Source organism: Pleurodeles waltl, chromosome 9, assembly GCF_031143425.1.
Source record: "Pleurodeles waltl isolate 20211129_DDA chromosome 9, aPleWal1.hap1.20221129, whole genome shotgun sequence".
Taxonomy (NCBI): domain Eukaryota; kingdom Metazoa; phylum Chordata; class Amphibia; order Caudata; family Salamandridae; genus Pleurodeles; species Pleurodeles waltl.
Genome location: NC_090448.1, coordinates 535,031,128 through 535,047,001, shown reverse-complemented (window position 1 = coordinate 535,047,001; position 15,874 = coordinate 535,031,128). Strand labels below are relative to the sequence as shown.

Below are 15,874 nucleotides of genomic sequence, written 5' to 3'. Positions count from 1 at the left end.
TCAAAGGATGGGCTGGTCGCACAGCTCTCATACTATTTTAGCAGAAATCTTTCTCAGGAACAAGGGGTCAGTGTGTGATCGATAATATGGAGAGTTGATTCTACCTCACACATGAAAATGGTAGATACCCAAATTAGCAGCAGGGGCCTTGGTGTGGTGCTTTGGGAGGGCCCACATTGCCAGAGCTGAGACTAGTCCCCGAGTAAGGGTAAGGTTAAGGCCAGCCAAACTTTCACACTGCACTAGCAGGGTTTTGTTCCACCAACAGAGATATATGTAATAGAGCCAGCATCCCACACCCCTCTCTGTCTGTCCCATAAGAAGCGTGCGCAATCAGGTAGATCTGTACCGTCTGTCAGAAGGTCAGCAGAGGGTGTAGCCATCAGACTGTGATGGTAGTGATCTGTCCTAACAACAAGTGTGAGTGTAATGTAGTGGGCAGGCCACATTTACCTTAGGTTGTACTAACAGAGACTTGCCTGGGCAGACAGATCTGATTGTTTTTAAGGGCTCATAACTACCTTGGCAAAGCTATATCCCTGCAGGGTATTCACATATGATTTAGTTGGCCAGGGAATCTATTATTTACACTAGCTCTGGTGGGATCTGTTACAGCAAGGGATGACTATCTGATAGGGTAAGCACGGCACACAGCTTAGAGACTACCACACCAGATATTTCTTTGAGCAGATAAAGTAACTTTCTGTGGTCATGGCCCAGTTTTTAGTCCATTAAGAAGAGCTGAAAGGTGGCCTATGTCAATATGGACCATATAATCCAGTCCTCGCCTTTCCATTTATCATATGCTTGTTTTTCGGTGGGGCTGCATAAACGTTTTTAGCATCTTTCTCCTTGAAGTCACACATTTGAGTTCATCTGTGATGATGACTACATCCCATTGGCATTATGGACTCAACCAGGAGTCCAGGATGCGGGAATTCACCTTGAATGTTGGATGGTCACTGATAAGTCATTGCCTGCACATTGTTGCCAAGTGTGAGAAAACAGGGCTGATTGCAGAGGCCCCCTAACTTTTTTGCCCCATTTTTCACTTTTTGCTGGGGTTTTCCTGACTCTGATGGTGCCCTGGGTACTGCTAACCAGTACCAAGGCCTGTGCTCTGTGTAAAATGGATATGCAAATTAGGCTAATTATAATTGACTAAGTCAACTTACCTATAAGTCCCTAGTATATGGTAGGGCATGTAGGTTTAGGGACCACAGCATAGGTAGTGCACCCATAGGTGCACTGCTGAGGTGCCCAGTGTCATTTTAAAGGCAGGCCTGCCTTGCTGGCTGCTTTTAAATTAAAGTTATATGCAAATTCGACTTTCGAATTAAAACTAGTTTCAAAGTCTTAAACTACCTTATTTTTACACATAAGTCACCCCTAAGGTGCCCCTAGGGCTGGGTGCCATGTAACTATAAGCAGGGACCTTATAAAAATAGTTTTATAAGCCCTGGTGAGGTAAAAACAGCCAAATTCATTTTTCCCCTCATTGTAGTGAATGGCCTCCATAGGCTAGAATGGGGAGACTTTATTTTAATGTTTAAAGTCCCCTTAAATGATGGATACCAATAGTTTGGTATCAAATTAATTGGTATAGTAAACCCCACAACTTCCAGTTGTTAGATTTAATATAACTTGATCAGGTAAAGAGTTTTAAACTTTACCTGAAAAGTTGCCAATTTCAGCCCTGCATTGTTTTTGCTGCTGTGCCCTGATTGGCCAGTCTCTAGCAGCCTGGCCAGGCTGCCTTGATGAGGTGTGAATTGGCCTGGCTTCACACAAAGGAATGTGCCAGTGGGAGGGAATCTCCCCTCAGCAGATGGTGAGGCAGGAAGGGAGAGGGCTGCCAAACTGGTCTTCAAAGGCAGAGAAGGACATTTGGAGCAACCAGCAACACCCCCACATCCTGCAACCCCAGAAAACTAGGAGCCCCCTTGATTAGATTAGGAGAGGGCAGGAGAGGGGTGTGTTTATGATTTTTAGCCACACCAGTGGGTGGGCTCAGCCAGATGTAACCTCCAAAAATCAGATTCAGCCATGATGGATTTTTGGAGAATGTTGCCTCCTGGGATTGATTTTTGCCACACTTCCCAGGAAGTGGTCGTCACAGGGGGAAGGACCCTGCACCGGATTGGAGAACCAGGACCCCCCTGCTTTTCGCCCAGGAGCAAGGATAAAACTGGCAGACCTGCACCCACACCTCAGATCCCCATCAGATTCCAACAAGGAAGAACCAAAGGAGAAGAAGGACTGCCTTGCGGGACCCCTGGCCTGCACCTGGAACCTGCACTCAGAAGGACTGCTCCAGCTGCACACTTGGGCTTCACCACAAGAAGGACTTTGCCTGGCTTCAACTGGTTCAAGGAGGGACTCCCTGTTTGCTACAGGTGAAAAATTGCTAACCAGAGTCCCCTGCACCAACTCCTGAAGAAATCAACCAGCTGGCCACTGCCCAGTGGCCAAAAAGGAGTTTGCGCCAGGTGCATTCTGGGAGTTGTAGTCACCACCCCCAAGGACCATCTCAGAACTTCTGGACCCTTGGGGTGAGCTGTGGACCTCAAAAGAACCTTAAAAGGACATCTGGGAGAAGCCCCAGAAGTTTGGAGAACTTTTGAAAAAAAAAGCTCCATAGAGGGACCGACCCGCCGCAGCAACTCTAGCCGGCTTGCCTCAACCGCAACCCGGCGTGATTTGCTGGTTCATCCCGGTAAAGAAAATCTCCGAAAAAGAGACTAAGTCCGAAGGTAAAAAGTTGACCGGGACCTCCCAGCCAGCGTATACGAGGAGGGCTCCAGGGACGTCGGATCAAGATCCAGGTTTACCCCGGTTGAAGGATTTTCTCCTCGATAAAACGACTAAGTCCGAAGGTAAAAATCTCCACCGAGGATTCTTGCATCGCGTATCCGCAGAAGGGCTCCAGGAGGTCGGATTGGACTGGCAGGTTCATCCCGCTCAAGAAAATCTTAGAAAAAGAGACTAAGTGTGAAGGTTCACTTTTAACCGAGGCCTCCCGTGGCCTGTAGCCGAGCAGGGCTCCATCGCGGTCGGCCTTAAACTTTGACTTTGCCCCGGTCGAGGTGCAACCAGATGACCTGATTGGCGCTTCTTGTTTCTAGGCGCTAAAAAACAATAATTCATATCTCCGGTTCCCCTTATCTGATTTTATTAGTTTTTGAGTCATTTTAAAGATAAAAATATAATCTATTTTTATAAATTGGTTTTGGAGTTTTAAACTGTTTCCTTTGTTTTATTTAATTACTGTTTTGTGATATTTGAATGCTTTACACTCTGTCTCCTAAGTAAAGCCTTGACGCTCGTTGCCAAGCTACCAAGGGTTGAGCTGGGTTTAATTTACTGAGACCTAACTGGACCTAAGTGGAGGTTAGTGGCCTATTGCTAGGTGTAGGTACCTACCTGCCCTTACCAATAACCCATTTTCCAACACCAAGAGAAAGGTCAGGGCTGCAATACTACTGCCTGGAACCTACATATGCATGCCTTATATCCTGCGATCTAGGAACCCCCCTTGCCTTTGTAGGGGTGAGTAAGGGATTGCGCATACTAGGCCCCAGCATCAACCTGTTTATGAGATCATCAGTGTCTTATGATGCACAATCAGGAAAGTATGAATACAGAGGAACCACTGTTACAGGCCTTGTTCCAGTATCAAGGGCTCCCAATAGTTTGAAAGCTAGAGGGAATGAACCTAAGGCAAAGTCCATTGTGGGCGGCCTACGGTTGCAAGCTTCCTCAACTAGGAAGATTTGGAGGTATAGCCATCCAATATTTTCCAAAAGTCAATATGCAGTCACGCAAAGATGCACTGGCGAAAAGGGTTGTGCCCAACTGGGCCAACAACCTACTACCGTAGGTTCTGCAAGTATGCAAACTATATTGAATGAGGAAGCCTAACCTACACTTTTGTGCCATGCTCCATCATCAGCAACCTCATCCCACCCTGATAAGATGACACTTTCAGGGCAGACTCGACCTCAGTGAAAGGGAGTTCTTATTAATAGCTATACTAAATAATGGAGGGATCCAGATAGTTATAAAAATATCTTGAGGTCAACTTGAAGGAAATGGTACCTTAGGAATGACTAGAAGAAATGGCAAGAGAGAAGTTTATTTTAATCATACCAGAGGTGATTAAAAGAAAATGTAAGAGAGAATGCTGTTCTGTGGAGAGGCGGGGAACATGGTGGCTAGCAAGAGATGGTTGGAAGCTCTCATCCCTCGAGAGCAAGAAGTACTGTTAAGTCTCCCATTCTTTAATCAAATTTTGTATACTTCAAAATTAAGACTGGTGAAACAGTTAAAAAGAAAAGTAAAAATCAAAAGTATTCCTATGTGGTTGAGTAGGATATAAAAATTCCCCGTGTATAAGAGTGGAGTAGAGCAGCGGCGGAGTTGAAGCATGACTGGTCAGCAGTAACGTGCACTCCCTTCCGAGCCAGCAGGGAGTTGAGGGCCGGGGAGAGCAGAGAGTTATGCTGTGCAGCCAGAGCACATGGAACAGGGAGGACATTTGCATGTCAGAGACAGAGAACGTAGACCAGAAAGGTAGAAAAGAGTAGCATCTGGACTCTCAATACAAGGGAAATAGTAGGTAGCTATGCACAGAGGAGCTTCTCAACTAGATGAGTGAGAGGGAAGGCAGGTTCAGAGAAGGAGAGAGAGAACCTCAGTAATAAAGCCTGTTACGATCCTTACAGGGGGTTAGGAAAAAAGGCTGGAAAAAAATCCTCCCTGTATAGAGACAGTAGAGAAATAGATAACTATATGTTAATACTAAGTGTTAAATATCTCTCTCTCTCTCTTAGAGCATTCTATAAAATGCAGCTTCAGTAGGATACCAAAGTGAAGGAAACTGTGTTAATTTAAACAGCAGTAGTAGAGGAGAACACAGATCCTGGATCCCCACAGGAAAGGGGACTATCAAGTTGCTGAAAGGAGGAGATGATGTTGCTATTCCAACTGAACATGGATATGAGGTACTTGAGAAAGAAAGAATAAGGAGTAACAGAGAAAATACACAACCACATAGTTAGAAGTAATAAAGGAACATGATCCACATCAGGAGGACAGAGAGACTCTGTTAAAGGGGACATACAAAAAATGCTATTGGCACTGACCATGAAGACAAAACTAGATGTACAAGGTCGGAATCAAATCAGATGGAAATACAGAAGATGTGAAGTACTGGAAAATAAGTTAGACAGTCAAGTGCAGCGAACACAAGCTCTGGAAAATGAGAGGCAGGAACTCAAGGGGTCTGTATATACCAATATGGCAGAGATCTCCAGACTCAAACAGCGAGACACAGAGATCCAAGATAAGCTTGAAAGGATGGAACATAACCCCAGGAGAAACAATATCAAAATACTGGCAGTTCTGGAGGATGCTGACAGAGGTGATTTGGGAGTGTTCATTGTGGAATTATTAAAACTAGCTAATCCCCTGGAAGACACATCAGTACGTCTTACAACAGAAATCGTGACCCTTTAAGAGTAACCGCAATAGAAAGAAATACAATTACAATTTAATGCAATGCTCCAAGTGATGTGGAATAATAAAATACACAACCTGAGGGACCCAGATGTTGTAGATGATATGATTAGCCTGAGCAAGTCACATACACTTTAGAAGAAAGATGAAGTTATAGAAACAAATAAGATAGTGAACAAGTATGGCTGAGAAGCTTGAAAGGGCACAGGAGATATGCCCAATCAGTGATAGGGGAGGGTACTCCTGGGAGGGGAGGCAGGATGAAATACGCAAGGCACTCGAGGGGAGCAAAATGAGAAAAATACAAAACAAACCCTCAAAACTAACCACCGCCATACGAATATACTCTTACTTAATTATAGGTAGAGAACATGGGATAGGAGGGGAAGAAGGGATAATGATGATGACTAACACTTATATTGGTAAGGCTCAATCAATATTAGTCTTGTCTTGGAATGTTAATGGCATAAAAGAAGAAACAGAGCAAGATAACAGAATATTTACAAGATAGTAGGGTACTGATTATACAACTTCAAGAACCTCACTAAGGAAATAGAGTACGGATCTCTTAAAAACTCAGTAATGGGTACACCAATTCACCTTTACAGACCAGCTATACTATTCTAAAGAGGTGGTGATAATGATAAGAACCAACTCTAGAACAGAACTGTTGGACAATGTAGCAGATAATGCAGGAATCAGGGTGGGAGATAAATTTGAAATACTTCAATCTATATACATGGTAGCAGGATACTACAGACCCGACGTTGACGATATTGAAACCCTCAGTAAATTGGTTGACTAATGACTGAAATATATGGGACCATTAACAGTGGGAGGGCAAATTCAAAATTCTGCCAGATAACATCTAAGATAGATCCTCATACAGCAGAAGAGTAAATACCCCAAATCAGAATGTATATGTAAAATTCATAACAAAAGACCAATACGATGTTTGGTTTGAGAGACCTGGATTATCAAGAGACTATACATGTCCTAACAAAAATAGACCTCTTACTCTGAGCTACACTATTTTCTAGTAGTAGGCAGTAGACAAGGCTGCCTAGATAAGACGTCTCTCAGCATAGAACCCAAGCCAGTAACATAAACAGAAACATATTTTTAGATCAAGGGATGGCTGACATACATCGTACAGAAACAGAAGAATACAGGAACATAGGTACAATCCCTTCTAATATACTTTGTGATTCTTTTAAAGCTGTATTAGAGAAGCTTAGTAGCATTTCTTCTTATTGAAACAAGAAGGGTTGTCACCAGATAGAAATGAAGATGGAAGCTGTGGAGGCCTTTAGGAAAATCAGTTAATGGTTGATAACAATAGGACAGCTCTTATGAAGTCATGTCAAGATATGAGGAAAGAGCGCTTGAGAGCAACCTAGAAGCAAGAATCCATAAGAGGTGGGAGTATAGTAGATTAGTGCACTTTGAGTATGGAGAACATTGTGGGAAACGCCAGATGTGGAAACCTAATCTAGACAAGACTAGAAACATCGAGAAAGGCTCTGGTAGATTGCTGAATAAAAGTGAGGAAACAGAAGAGATGTTCTTAAAATATTACTAATAATTATACACAGAGGACCTAAAAGGGGTGAGGAGGAGCAGGAAGGATGGCTAACAACTGGGGAACTTCCGAAGTTGGAACTAAGTCAGAAAGTAGAATTAAATCAAGTTATTCAGAAAGAGGAAATTTGGGACGCTACGAAAAGATGTAAAAGTGGTAAAGCATCCGGGCCCAGACTGTATACCAAATGAGGTTTATTTAGCCTTAATTGACAAGATCATGCCAGTATGGTGCAACTTATTTAGCTCCATTTACACAGAAGGAACACCACTACCACTGATCTGGGAGGAAACCATTATTAATGTGATCCTAATGTCAGATAAGAATCCAAAGGAATGCGAGTCATACAGACCCATTTTCGTGCTAAAATGTGACTACTAAGGTTTTACGAGTATCTTCGCAAAAAGGTTAAGTAAAGTTTCTGGAACTTTGATTCATAAAGACCAGAAAGGCTTTCACCCAGGGAGATATCTACATGAATTGACAATTAGGCTAATTGGTACAATAGGCTTGGTCACAACGTATAACATTCATCTAACAATGGTAACTTGATGTAATAAAAGCTTTAGACAGAGTCAATTGGAGTTATCTGAGGTTAGTATTTAAACACAATGATCCAGGGGCAATTTCTGTGGAGTAATAAAACTAATATATAGTAATCCTGAAGCAAGAATACTCATTAACGAAAAGCTTACACCACAGGTCAAAATAGCTAGAAGTACAAGACAGGGGTGTCTTCTATCTCCACTATTATTTAACCTATATATTTATATATAGAACCATTGGCAAGAAATCTGAGAAATTAGAATGGTATTATAGATTTTTTTGTCATGGGTGGGACAAAAACATTTCCCTCCATGTGGATGACTTAATGTTATATACATTCAATATGGAAAAGTCCTTGTCTGTTGTTACAGAACAAGTTAGTCAGATGTTTGGGCAAATCTCAGGCTACTCAGTGAATAACGCCAAAACAGAACTCATGGCTTGGAATATAAATTTGGATGATAGCAGAATAAAAAAAGATGAGATAATTAGGAACGAGAGTACAACATGACCTAAAAAAACACAAAGAAATTAAATTTAACAAAGCAGTAGTCAAGACAGATAAGCTATTGAGAAAATGGCAGAACCTCCCACTAATGATGTATGGTATGGTATGTAATTTTGCCGAAATGTACTTTTATTTTAACAGCATCCCCTTAAGCTTTTTTTTTTTTTTTTAAATGTTATTTATACGTATTGAGAACAATACAAACAAATAATCACTTACAATTCTTGCATGGGAGCTGATAGATATACATCCACCAAAGTGCAGTGTACAAAAGGCTAAGGTACATTAGTAATTCCATTAAAAAGCAGCACGCAGGTAATCGGTGTTAAGTGGGATCATCGGAGGCGAAAGGAGACCTAAAATGTGTGTGTGATGCTACACGTCAGTATCAGAGGGGGCGGCAGCCAAGGGTTTTCACAGGTAGCAGTTGACAATCCGGTAGTGTTAGTCTGTATCTGAAGGATCCAGCAATGCTAAATAGTTCCTAGGGGGTTGCCATATATCGCAGGGCCTGGAGGCTATAGGTTGGACTGATGCATAGACCTCACTGGTAGTATAGCATTGCAACATGCTGCAAATCCATCGGATGAAGAGGGGCACTGTTTGCCAAGGCAATCTCCCGCCTGGCCAATAGTAGCGCAATAGCAGTAAATTTTCAGATCCCAGGGGGTAGCTCGGCCACATAGCCCAGAGGGCCATTAGTGGGTTAGGTGCGACGTGGTCTCTATCATTGCAAATAGCTGGGTAAATATTTCAGGCCAGTACGCTCCAATGTGACAGCAGTTCCAAGTCATGTGTGTAAAGTCTGCATCCAGCGCCCTACACTTTGGGCATGGGAGGATCGAGTAGGATCTATCCTGGCCAGGGCAAGTGGGGGCAAGGTAAGTACGTCGGAAGAATTTGTAGTCTACCAATTTGTGTTTATGGGTAGGGGATATCAATTTGATTTGTGCTCAACAAAAATGCCATATTTTATTTGTTAGTGGCCAGGGCGAATCAAGTTCCCAGTGCTCCCTAAGCTTGGTATTACGAGTTGGAAGCAATGCGATCAAGGCATGGTATATTTTAGACAACAGATGGCAACCTTCAGGGTCAGCTATCAGCATTGTTGGGGGGGGGGGGGGGGAGCCCTCTGGGAGTAGAAGATAGGAGGGGATCTAAGGCTTGCAGAGCACTGAATATACGTTTCAAGGCTAAATGATCCAGAACTGTAGCATTAGCGAATCGGTTATCATCACTATGAGAGAGAGCACGTCCTCTGGGAAAAGATCCCCAAAAGTAAAGTTCATGGTGTGAGAGTGTATGACGTACCAGCTTATCCTGTGTGGGTAGCAGCCATTGGTTATTGGACAGCGGCATGGCTGAAGGGTAGAGAAGGTCGCCCCGGAGCAAGCGAAGGAGCGGTCGTCACACCCAGCAATTGGTGGAGAGGGGTTGTATGTCACTGTGGTCCAAAGGGATACCCTGCGGAAGGATAGAAGCTAGAGGAATGGGGTCTACTTGATTACGCTCCAGTAAATCGTATGGGAGATGGGCATCAGGGTGGAACCAGTGATGCGAGTATTGACATTGGGTGGCCAAAACCTACAGCTGAAAATGTGGAACACCAAATCTTCCCCTGTCATAAGGTAGCATCAATGAGCTCCAACTCACCCTGGGCCTGCGATTCACCCAGATCAACCTGAGAAGTAAGGTTGGAAGGGTAGCAAAAAAGGCATTAGTGAGGGGGATCAGTATGTTTCCGAAGAGTTACAGGATACGTGGGAGAATCGCATCTTAATGATGGCTATACGGCCCGCCATTGATAGCGGGAGTCAGCACCACCTCTCAATCTACAAGGCCAGGGTGTCTGTAGCAGGGCTGTGTTTAACTGAATAATCTGCTCCTTGTCTCTGTGGAGCCAAATACCTAGATAGCAAATGGGGTCCACGTTCCACAGCAGAGGGTAGGTGCACGTGAAATATTTTATGGATTTAGTAAGAGGGAATATTTCCATCTTATCCCAGTTAATAAAGAGCCCTGAGACGTGGCTGAATCGAATGACTTCTTGTATAAGGAGGCACATGTTGTTCACGGGATTTTGAACAAAGAGCAGGATACCATCTGCATAAAATGAGAGGAGAAGTGCGAAGTTGCAAGTCACGGTTGAGGTGTTTCTTTTGAAGATGTCGGACCAGTGGGTCCATGGCCATGATGTGTAGGAGAAGCAAGCGAGGGCATCCCTGCCTGGTCCGCCTTGTGAAGGGGGAAGGAATCGGTAAGGGAGCCATTGGCACAAATGCACTCGTGCGGTTGATTGTATAAAAGTTGAATCAGGGATACAAAATCGCTGGGAAGGCCCAACTTGCGTAGTGTGGCAAGCAAAAAGGGCCATACGAAAGAATCGAAGGCCTTCTCCACGTCAAGAAGAGTGACCGCTGCGGAACCTCAGGGGAAATCCTATGGAGCACTGTGAAAATGGTGCGTAAGTTATGGGAAGTGGAACGCCCCGGTATGAATCCAGTCTGCAGTAGGGAGATGATTTGGTCAAATAGTAATGACAAGCGGGGAGCCAATACCTTTGCCAAGATTTTGGTGTCAAAATTAATCAATGACAATGGTCGATAGGACATATTTTGGAGAGGCTCTTTGCCAGGCTTGAGAAGAAGCACAATGATGGCTTCCCTCAGGGAGGGAGACTACCCATCTCTAAAGATTCAGCATACATCTCAAGAAGTTGTGGGACAAGTATCTGTTTGAACATTTTATAAAAGGAGCATCAGAGGCCGTCCAGGCCAGGGGCCTTCGAGCTGTCAAGGTCGTCTGTCACCTGCAAGATCTCATCAGAGGAAGTGGGGACACTTAAAAATTGTTGGTGCGGGTATGAAAAGCCAAACCATGGAGATCTCAGAAAGGTAGTCCACAACCGCCTCCCCATCAGGAGACCCTTGTGTACTGTATAATGTAGCATAGCAACTGAGCAAGTCCTGAAGATTCTCATTATTGTCTGTGAGTCGAACACCAGTACTATCCAGAAGCTTTGACATAGGTGAACTACCGCGAGGCGGAGGCAGCAGTTGGGCAAGAGTAAGCCCCAGTCTCTCGTGCTTTCTGTACTGCCGAGCTTTAGCGTATTTGCCAAGGAGCAGAACCTTCTAGAAATGTGAGACATTGTGCTAGATGTGGACCATTGAGCGAGACCGAATCAGGATCATCCAGAGTCTGCAAAAATGTTTCTAAATAGGTAAGCGAGTTCCGGATATCACTAAGCACATGGGAGTGCTTGGAAATGACCATACCTCGAATATAGACTTTAAAAGCCTCCCAGAGTACTTCTTGTGTCTATAACGATCCCATATTCAGCTCAAAATAATCAGTGATAGAAGTACAGAGTTTAGCGCAAAAGGCTGTGTCCAACAATGCCGAGCAATGGAAGCACCAATGCTGTTCCCATCCCACACTGTAAGGTTTCCGAAATTCCAAACGTATCGGGGAATGGTCCAAGAGTTTGCGCCGGAGGTGGGTGATTGCCCCCAACCAAGGCGTGGTAGAAGGCGAAAAGAACCAACAGTTAATTCTAGACCAGGTGCCATGTGGAGCATAGTAGAATGTGTAGGCGGGGGTGTTGACGTGCAGGAGAAGCTAGGCGTTCCGCAAGTCATAAGTGATGCTGAGAGAGCGAAGAGTTTGCAGGGAGTGGGACTTGATGCGAGAGCCCAGAAGGGGGATTCCAACTGAGAGTCTAACAGCAGATTCAAATCCCCTTCCATAATTATATGTGTGGCGTCTATGTAGTCCAGCAGGGACCCAATAGTGTGGAAGAAGTCCGGGTCATCCGTGTTTGGAGCATATACATTCAGGAGGTGGAGTGTCTGACCCAAAAGCGTTCCCAAGACAGCCATGTAACGGCCCTTAGCATCTATATACTGTGCCACTGGTGAAATGGAAGGGATTTGTGAATCAGTATGCATACCCCACGGGAATATGTACTGTAGTTTGAGAAGATCCTATGTGGGCCCCAGTGTGCACCAAAGTGTGAGGACCCAGCAGGGGGCAGATGGGTCTCCTGTAGAAAAGCAATATTCAACCCCTGCCTGGCAAGATATTGAAGTACTAGTTTGCCCTTGTGTTGGTTATTAATGCATCTAATGTTCCACAACATAAAATTGAGTTCCATCATGAGATCATGCTACCTGCGTGTCTGCAGTTAAGAAAGTCAAGACAAGTATGGGGTTGGTGTACCTGAAATGTGGCAAAATCAGTCATGGTCAAGCAGATGAAGAAGCAATGATTATACAAAAACGATCCAACATTGAATGTAAACATCCCCACCCACATCAGATCCCTAATGGCCCAGTGAATCCCAAAGCACACTAAAAACAACAACAGAACAAAACTGATCATCACAATACAAATTTGTTAACAGCAGGTGATACACGCCCAATGTAGTGATAAATGGAATTTTATAATAGCTGTGGAAGGAAAAAACCTATCAATCAGGTAGTTCAACAGCCAAAGGTGCAGTCAGACCTGCGCAGACCAGGGGACATAGATGTACCTCAGTGTCAGCTCAAGAGGAATGTGGTTAGTCATTTTTTGCCAGGTCAGACTCCTATGACAATCAATGCATCTGGGTAGGCGACGGGCGGGTCATCCCGGGACTCAGGAACTTATCCGTCTTATACAGCTTACAGAAGGCCAGCATGTCGTAAGGTTTGTCAAAAAAATGGGCCTTACCGTCCACCTGGACTCGTAATTTAGCCGGGTACAACATGCTGAATGAGAGCCGCAGCTTACGAAGCACCCCCTTGGCATCACTGAATTCGCGACTAGCACTTTGAACAGCCAGTGTAAAGTCAGGAGAAGAAGGAGAGCTTCATACCTTGGTGAGTAACCTTACTCGCCTCGCGTGCCAGCCTCAGGATCTCATCGCAGTCGCTAAAGTTCAGCATCCTCGCTATTATGGGCCGAGGTGGGGTACCTGGAGTTGGCCTAGGGCCCAAGGACCTGTGCACATGCTCAACAGCGAATGTGGAGGAAAAACTGTTGCGGCCAAAGAAGTCAGTGAGGCGGCGTTCAATGAAGAGGTCCGTGTGACCGGTGTCCATAGACTCCGCAAGGCACAAGATGCGGAGATTGTTGCATCGAGCACGTGCTTCGAGGGCTTCGTTTTTGATTGCCACTGTCTGGAGGACTTTTGCCACCTTTTCCAGGTGCTTACAGATATTTCCTGAGTCATCCTCGAGGGATGAGATGTGTTCCTCAGCTCCATTCAGGAGTAGTTTTTGCTTAGGGTCCCCATGGGCCCTATTGATGTCCACTATCTGTGAAGCAAATAGCTGAGGTGCAGCATGCTCCGCAGGTGCCAACCACTCAGACAGCCCACTCCGAACAGGGCCCAGACGCGAAGCCGGAGGCCACAGTAGATCAACGTCTAGCCTGGGGTCCCCAATCAGAATCAGTATAGGGTCAGGCCATCCCAGACACAAGGGGCCACCTCCCCGGTCAGCACAAGGGGGGCCCAACTGGGTTTGGATAGGTCAAGGAGGGGGCCCCACACATGCAGGTTCCCATGGGGCCAGGAAGCACCAGCCAAGAGAGCAAGGTAGTGCCTTGAATGATTAGGGGGTCAACCCTGCAAGCCTCAGGGGCAGCCCCATGCTGGGAGCCAAGCCCTCATTGACGCACCCCACGCGTCAGCCACTACCAGGCGATCTGGGTGCAGCCAACCACGAGTCGAGGCCCATTCCAAGTAGGTTTCATGGCAGGTGACAGCCTCACCTCAGCCAGCCAAGGTTGCCAACCTCACCGCCACTGCCTCAGGCATTAAGGCGCAGGTAGGCGATGCCGTGGCCCTCATTGTTAAAGGATACGTGCCTTGTGCAAGAAGTCACCGCCACCCGCCCAGGTCAGCTCCGTATTTGCAAGCTGCCAAAGCGGCCCTGTATCAGGCAGAGTGGGGCACAAGCCGATGTGAGTGCAGCAGAGCAGCCCAGCGAGAGGCTTGATAGCCTCTGGCCACTGACTCGCTCACAGTCAGTGTCACTGCGGGTCCTCTGAGGGAGGTGGGGCCGCTGGCAGCAACGTAGGCAGCAGCTGCAATGCTTCTGGGACGGCACCTCAGCAGTGGCGGCAGGGTTCTTCACCCCACCACCCCCATCCCCCACTTCCACGGTCGATGCAGCACTACATTTTATTCCCCCCCTATCTCCCCCCCCCCAAACAGCAGCAAATTAGGGCGGTCAGTTGCGGAGCTTCACCGCCGTGTGGCCATGACCTCCCCCATCCCACTAAACTTTAAAAAAGATATAATAAAGAAGCTATATGGGAAAGTTAGCACCTTTACATGGCAGCTAAATGAGTTTGAATATCTGACTTTCGACCTTTTTTATATATTTATTTATTGGATTTTTTAAGAACAAACAGTGTGACAAAACTGCAGGCAGGACAGCAACGGCCGGTGGGAACAGTCATTAGTATGATTACAACACTGCCAGAGATAGACAGCAAAGCAATCTATGCACCTACAGTGGCACAGGGAAAGGGAGTGGAGGGGAAGGTGGAGGCTGAGAGGAGTAAGAGCATCAGAGTGGGAGAAGGGAAGCACTCATTTTATATACCAAAATATCAAACTGATGAAATGGCAGAGATCAAGCACCTTCAGAGAGAGCATAGAAGTATTACACATCCAATGCAAAGAGTACAGTTTTACTCAACAGTTCTGGGGGGTGTAGAGGCTGCCGATGGGCCAGTTGCAAACACAGTTAAATAGGACATCAACGGAGACCAGATATCCTGGGTGTAGGAGCCCGCCAGCATTAGGTCCCAGTAAGTCTGTAGTTTTTCTTGGTAGAAAGCTGCATCTCGCAACCAATCATCTTGAGCGGCAGCCAGCATCTCCCCCAGCACACACCCACTTGAGCGGCAGCCAGCATCTCCCCCAGCACACACCCACTCACCATTTTTCCAAGAGGATCAGCATCACCACCAGTCTGCGTCAATCAGCCGATACAGCCTTAACATAACCTAACAAAGCAATCAGAGGTGAACATTCACCAGTGTGTCCATCAATAGCCTTAATAGTGTCAGAAACCTCTAAACAATAAGTCTGGACTCTCGGGCAGCTCCAGACGAGATGGAAAAAGTGCAAACGGGGTGATGCACAGTGTATGCAGCGTGAATCTTTGTGCAGCCCTATGTGATGTAGAGGAGAAGAAAGTGATATAATCTGTGCAGGAATTTAAAATGGATCAAGTGTAGCCTGTAATTGGGGGAGAAGGCCCATGATTGCACGCAGCAGTACCTGCACTGGTCATCTGCAATTGGAGCTGCTGAGCCATCAGCCCATTTCACCCGAGCTTGGGGTCTGCACACCAGTGTTGTCCCTTGCACTGTAAGAGGTAAGGCACCCGGGCCCAGACCGTATACTGAATGAGACGTATTTAGCCTTTCATGCAATTTCGTGATAGGGCAACGTGAAGAGGGAGTGGTGAGAATCATCACTAAAGCCTGTAGTGTCCCGGGGACTTGTGGAAAAGAACTATGTTGCATGCTCACTGCAGCGCATAGCTAATAAGTGAATTTGTGCAAGAGTGTCAGTATGTCCCTGGCGTCTCGGTTCTAGTTCTATGAAGGTACCATCTGGGTATATTGCTCCCAAAGTGGTAAGCTGTAAAGTTCGGAGCCTAACGCCTGTGCCAGCATCCTCAGTAAGGGGCAGGGATGGATTTTGCAGCTGGGGA

General features: G+C 45.7%; 1 protein-coding gene across 1 annotated transcript in view; it reads right to left on the bottom strand.

The window, feature by feature from the left end:
* The window catches only part of AP5M1 (adaptor related protein complex 5 subunit mu 1), a 132,104-nt gene that overhangs the window by 19,544 nt on the left and 96,686 nt on the right, over window positions 1-15,874 (bottom strand). The gene's annotated exons all lie outside the window — the stretch shown is intronic.